Below are 6,214 nucleotides of genomic sequence, written 5' to 3' on the forward strand. Positions count from 1 at the left end.
AGTTTCCTCCCACACAGAAATTTAAAGTGAAAAATAATAGATGATTTTTTTTAATGATGATGAAATCAGATCAGACCTATTGTCATGTTTAATCCCAGCGAGAGTCAAGTTGGGAATTGCTAATTTCTTCTTTTTTTTTTTTTAAAGATCAGTTTAGTATACATTAAGTAAAGATTTCAACAGTTTGCACCCCCATAGAAACACAAAGTGAAATATACTATTTGAGTACTCATTATAGCATTAAGCCTCAATGTAGAGCCCATTAAGGACAGAGATTCTACATTAGGAGTAAGTGCACAGTGACTCCTGTTGTTGACTTTACAAATTGACACTCCTGTCTATGGCATCAGTAATCTCCCTATGCACCAGCCATGAGTTTCCAAGGTTATGGAAGCCCTCTGAGTTCTCCGACTCTTATCTTGTTTAGACAAGGTCATAGTCAAAGTGGAGGTTCTCTCCTCCCTTCAGAGAAAGGTACTTCCTTCTTTGATGACCTGTTCTTTCCACTGGGATCTCACTCACAGAGATCTTTTGCCAGAGTGTCTTGGCTTTCCATGCCTGAAATACTCTCATGGGCTTTTCAGCCAGATCCGAATGCCTTTAGGGCTGATTCTGAGGTCAGAGTGGTGTTTAGGACATCCGCCATTCTATGAGTCTGCTGAGTATCTCACTCCCCATGTTGGATCACTCTCCCCTTTATTTGCTCCAGCTTCCCTCAGAGAATGCCTGTGTGGCCCGGGGATGCCCACAGGTGTGCACCTGAGGCTGGCCCCTGCCTCTAGCTAGCACCTGGGGTAGTTGGCAGCACCCGGTGGGCAGGCTCCTAGAGCCAGGGGTCTGGCAGGCTCCGCCTGTGATTTATTTATTTTTTTTGAAAGAGTTATACAGAGAGGAGAGGCAGAGAGAGAGAGAGGGATAGAAGTCTTCCATCTGATGGTTCACTCCCCAGTTGACCACAACAGCTGGAGCTGCACCGATCCAAAGCCAGGAGCCAGGAGCTTCTTCTGGGTCTCCCACATGGTTGCAGAGGCCCAAGGACTTGGGCCATCTTCTTCTGCTTTTCCAGGCTGACAGTTTCTTTTAAAAATGACCTTAATTCCCCACATTCAAAGCATTTTTTTTTTCAATCAGAATGTTTAAGGGCAGCAGCCAGTAAATTAGTGTTGTAAGTTTCAGTCCCTACTGAAATTTCTGCCATAGTAGATTCAGATTTGGACACAACAATTCTGATTTGCATTTCATAAGCCATTTGTTTTTTTTTTTAAACTATTATTTAATGAATATAAATTTCCAAAGTACGACTCATGGGTTACAATGGCTTCCCCCCATACCGTCCCTCCCACCCACAACCCTCCCCTTTCCCACTTCCTCTCCCCTTCCATTCACATCAAGATTCATTTTCGATTATCTTAATATACAGAAGATCAGCTTAGTATACATTAAGTATGGATTTCAACAGTTTCCTCCCACACAGAAACATAAAGTGAAAAATAATAGATGATTTTTTTAAAATGATGATGAAATCAGAGCAGACCTATGTCATGTTTAATCCCAGTGAGAGTCAAGTTGGGAATTGATAATTTCTTTTTTTTTTTTTTTACAGAGGATCAGTTTAATATGCATTAAGTAAGGATTTCAACAGTTTGCACCCCCATAGAAACACAAAGTGAAATATATTGTTTGAGTACTCGTTATAGCATTAAATCTCAATGCACAGCACATTAAGGACAGAGATTCTACATGAGGAGTAAGTGCACAGTGACTCCTGTTGTTGAATTTACAAATTGACACTCCTGTCTATGGCATCAGTAATCTCCCTATGCTCCAGTCATGAGTTTCCAAGGTTATGGAAGCCCTCTGAGTTCTCCGACTCTTATCTTGTTTAGACAAGGTCATAGTCAAAGTGGAGGTTCTCTCCTCCCTTCAGAGAAAGGTACCTCCTTCTGTGAAGACCTGTTCTTTACACTGGGATCTCACTCACAGAGATCTTTTGCCAGAGTGTCTTGGCTTTCCATGCCTGAAATACTCTCATGGGCTTTTCAGCCAGATCCGAATGCCTTTAGGGCTGATTCTGAGGCCAGAGTGCTATTTAGGATATCTGCCATTCTATGAGTCTGCTGAGTATCTCACTTCCCATGTTGGATCACTCTCCCCTTTATTTATTCCATCGGAGTTTCAGGTTTTTGGCTTCGGCCTGGCCAGCCCTAACAGTTGCAAGCAGTTGGGGAATGAACCTGTAGATGGAAGATCTTCTCACTTCTACTCTCACTTTTTCTTTCAAGTAGAAGAAAATAGCCAAATAGGCATTTTTAAAAGTGGGGAAACATTTAGTAAAAAAAAAATACTCACTGACTAAATGGAGTAATAAGCTGAGTGGTTTTGATTAGCCATTTATTTTCTCTCTTCTTTTTCTGTGTTTCTCTGAAGAATTCTCAGCATGGATGATGGAAAAATTTTATTGTATTATTTACCTGTAGATGCAGGAGAGGAACATGTCTGTTAAGCATGACCACAGCTTAGGAACAGATTCTCATGCTTAGTCTTCCAGGAGGAATGGTTATCAGCATGTATGGAGTTTTTAAATAAAAAACTCTTCTTCCGCACACTCTGCAAAGACTACTTTCCCCATATTTCTAGAAACCCTGACATTTTCAGGATTTCAGAATGACAATAGGTACAGAAAATTCCCAATAAATCAATACAGCTGGGTATAGTGTGCTTAACAACTACACTCTGAGTAGGGCTAAAACAGATAACTTGCTTGCTAGGGACATGAGTCTATCAGTAAAAAGAAGCCACATCTTGACATGATCTACATTTCTGGAATCATTCAGAGATCCTGAATATCAGTACAAAGTGATGAATAAATGAGCCCTGAAGATTGTCTCCTGGGTATGGGATGAAGTTGAGATACACATGTCAGAAAGAGGAGTTCTAATATGCAGTGGCCATTTCCCACTCATTTCAATATTGTTGCATGTGGGAGAATAACCTATCCTCCCCAAGTCTGGAGAAACCAAGGCAGAGCCAGATGATTCTGGCCAAGCAAATGTAATTACAGATTAATTGTGTCACTGTTTCATTCAGTGCCTATTTTGTTCTCCAGTTACAAACTCTATCCATGCTCTAGTAAAGGACATTCTAGCACCCTGAGAAAAACAGATTTGATACACGTTTTGAATGCAGAGGCTGTAAGTCAGTGGTTTCCTACCCATAAGTTAATTTACTACCACCTAATATTCTGAGACAGCCAGAAAAAACATTACTTAGAACAGTTCACCCTCACAGATAGATGTCACTGCAAGTCTATGGGGTGGCCCTATGGACCTTTCAATAAATGGTGTGGAAAACAGATACAGAACAAAATTAAAGATGAATTTCACACCAAGTGTGTAACAGCTTGAAAATGTGTGTGGGGTTTGGTTTATAATGTTGAGTAGGACAAATCCATTCTTTATTTTTTAAGATTTGTTTTCTTCTTCTCTGAGAGAATACCAAATGGCAGGATGATGCTGATGCAGGAGGGTCTGGAGGCCCTGAGAACCTTGGAATGGAAGGCCATGGCAGCTTCTGCTGAGGCTTTGGTAGTGGCATCCAGGGCTGTGGTCAAAGTCAGGGCCAGGGCCAGAGCCAAGGTCATGGAACTCATAGAGCCTGTCACCAGGCTTGGCCACCTGTTTAAGAACATGAAGATCAAATCCTTGTAGGAGATATATCTCTTCTCCCTGCCCATCAAGGAGTCCGAGATCTTTGATGTTTCCCTGGGGACATCCCTCGATGAGATTTTGAAGATCATGTCAGTGCAGAAGCAGGCATAGATTGGCAGTGAAGCAGGTTCAAGGCATTTGTTGCCATTGAAGAACACAATGGTCATGTCAGCCTGAGTGTGAAGTGCACCAAGGAAATAGCCACCACCATCTGAGGGGCCATCATCCTTGCTAAGCTGTCCATTTTTCCCATTTGGAGGTGCTATTGGGGAAACAAGATAGGCAAACCACACACTGTGCCTTGCAAGGTGACCAGATGATGTGTCTCTGTGCTATTGTGCCTCAATTCTTGCTCGTAGAAGCACTGGCATTGTCTTCACCGTGTCCCCAAGTTGCTGATGATAGCTGGCATTGGTGGCTGCCACACTTCAGCCAGTGGGTGCACTGCTACCCTGGGCCGCAAAGGGCACCTTCTATGCTATCCCCAAGACCTACAGCAATCTGATCCCCAACCTCTGGAAAAAGAATGTATTCACCAAGTCTCCCTATCAGGAAAGCATGGACCATCTTATGAAGACTCACACCAGAGTATTTGTGCAGAGGACCCAGGCTCCAGATGTGGCTACAAAATAGGATTTTACACAAGAAAACAAAGTGAATTAAGTCTGTTAAAAAAGATTTATTTATTTATTTATTTGAAAGGCAGAGAGTGAGGGAGAGAGAGAAGGAGAGACATAGAGGAAGTAAGAGATTTTTCATCTACTGCTTCACTCCCCAAATGGCCACAATGGCTGGGGCTGGACCAGGCCAGCCAGGAGACAGGAGCTTCTTCTGGGTCTCCCACATGAGTGTAGGGTCCCAAGGACTTTGGGCCATCCTCCACTGCTTTCCCAGGCACATTAATGGGGAGGTAGATTAGAAGTGGAGCAGTCAGGACTTGAATGGGATGTTGGCACTACAGGCTGTGGCTTAATTCACTATGCCACAGCACCAGCAGTTGAAAAGTCCATTCTAACAGAAACTCAATATTCAGAAGCTATCTAAGCCCAAGTTGAGAAATCTGAATATATAAATACCCATACTCCTTATGATAAAATTAAAGAAACACACAACAACGTTAAAAGAAAAAAGTTGCACCACAGAAAAGTTACCTTCCTAATAGCAAAAAATGACCAATCATATGAAAAAAATAATTGGCAAACATTTTGAAATATAAAAAATATTGAAAAAATAATTGGCAGGGCTGGCACTATAGCATAGCAGGTAAAGCCACCACCTGCAGTGCCAGCATCCCATATAGGTGCCTGCTTCTGATCCAGCTTCTGCCATGGCCTGGGAAAGCAATAGAAGATGGCCCAAGTTCTTGGGGCCCTGCACCTGCATGGGAGACCCATGGCTCCTGGCTTCAGATCAGTGCAGCTCTTGCCATTGCAGCCAATTGAGGAGTGAGCCATCAGATGGAAGACCTCTCTCTCTCTCTCTCTCTTTTTCTCTGCCTCTTCTTCTGTGTGTAACTCTGACTTTATAAATAAATCTTAAGAAAAGAAAATATAGTTGGCAAAATAATTGGAAAATGTGCATAGTCCAGAAAGACACTCTTTAAAGTATAAAAAAGGTGAATACAGAGGGACAAATAAATGAGAAACACAAATTAAAATTACAAGGGGGGCCGGTGCCGTGGCTCACTAGGCTAATCCTCCACCTTGCGGCACCGGCTCACCGGGTTCTAGTCCCGGTCGGGGTGCCGGATTCTGTCCCGGTTGCCCCTCTTCCAGGCCAGCTCTCTGCTGGGCCAGTGAGTGCAGTGGAGGATGGCCCAAGTACTTGGGCCCTGCACCCCATGGGAGACCAGGTTAAGTACCTGGCTTCTGCCTTTGGATCAGGGTGGTGCGCCGGCCGCAGTGCACCGGCCGCAGTGGCCATTGGAGTGTGAACCAATGGCAAAAGAAGACCTTTCTCTCTGTTTCTCTCTCTCACTCTCCACTCTGCCTGTCAAAAAAATTAAAAAATAAATAAATAAATAAAAAAGGTTCATTTTATAAAAAAAATTACAAGGGAACACATTGTTCCATATTTGGGAAATTCAAAAATTTTTTTTGACAGGCAGAGTTAGAGAGAGAGAAAGGTCTTCCTTCTGTTGGCTCACCCCCCAAGTAGCCACCAGGGCTGGCACACTGTGCCAATCTGAAGCCAAGAGCCAGGTGCCTCCTGGTCTCCCATGCAGGTGCAGAGCTCAAGGACTTGGGCCATCCTCCACTGCCTTCCTGGGCCACAGCAGAGAGCTGGACTGGAAGAGGAGCAACCAGGACAGAACTTGAACCCCGACCAGGACTAGAACCCAGAGTGCCAGTGCTGCAGGCAGAGGATTAGCCTAGTGAGCCACGGCGCCAGCCCAAAATGTTTTTAAACTGAGCTAAATCTGACTAGTTCTATTTCCATTTTACATAAATTATTCCTATTCAAGAAGGACCTGACATGCGGAGAAAAAATAAAACTGGCAACTATTT

Source organism: Oryctolagus cuniculus, chromosome 8 (assembly GCF_051225735.1).
Source record: "Oryctolagus cuniculus isolate XC-2025 breed Fujian yellow rabbit chromosome 8, ASM5122573v1, whole genome shotgun sequence".
In the NCBI taxonomy this organism is placed as follows: Eukaryota; Metazoa; Chordata; class Mammalia; order Lagomorpha; family Leporidae; genus Oryctolagus; species Oryctolagus cuniculus.